The sequence below is a fragment of the Eurypyga helias genome, unplaced genomic scaffold (assembly GCF_000690775.1).
Source record: "Eurypyga helias isolate BGI_N326 unplaced genomic scaffold, ASM69077v1 scaffold14517, whole genome shotgun sequence".
NCBI lineage: Eukaryota > Metazoa > Chordata > Aves > Eurypygiformes > Eurypygidae > Eurypyga > Eurypyga helias.
This window is the reverse complement of record NW_010261190.1, coordinates 1,974-2,314: the sequence shown is the minus strand read 5'-3', so window position 1 is coordinate 2,314 and position 341 is coordinate 1,974.

Below are 341 nucleotides of genomic sequence, written 5' to 3'. Positions count from 1 at the left end.
TTAAGAGCAGATTTCAAACCCAATAGTCATATCACAATTTGGGTGAATGATTTTTAATGATTTTAAAATGAATTTTAAACGTTTTAATGATTTTGCAGCATTTTGCTTGGGCATCGCCTTTTGAAAATTTGGATTCATCATTTTAGAAGAAGAATATGAAAACCTGAGTTTCAACTACCAAAATACAGGAAGAATGTGGATTTTTAAAATTCTTTTTCCAAACGTCTCCCATGTGAGTCATTTGTTTAATTATCCCCTTTCCATGACAGGTTTTGCTTACTCATAATAAACATCGTGCAAAATCATTAATTGCTGAAATGACAAAGGTCCCGCTGTCTCTG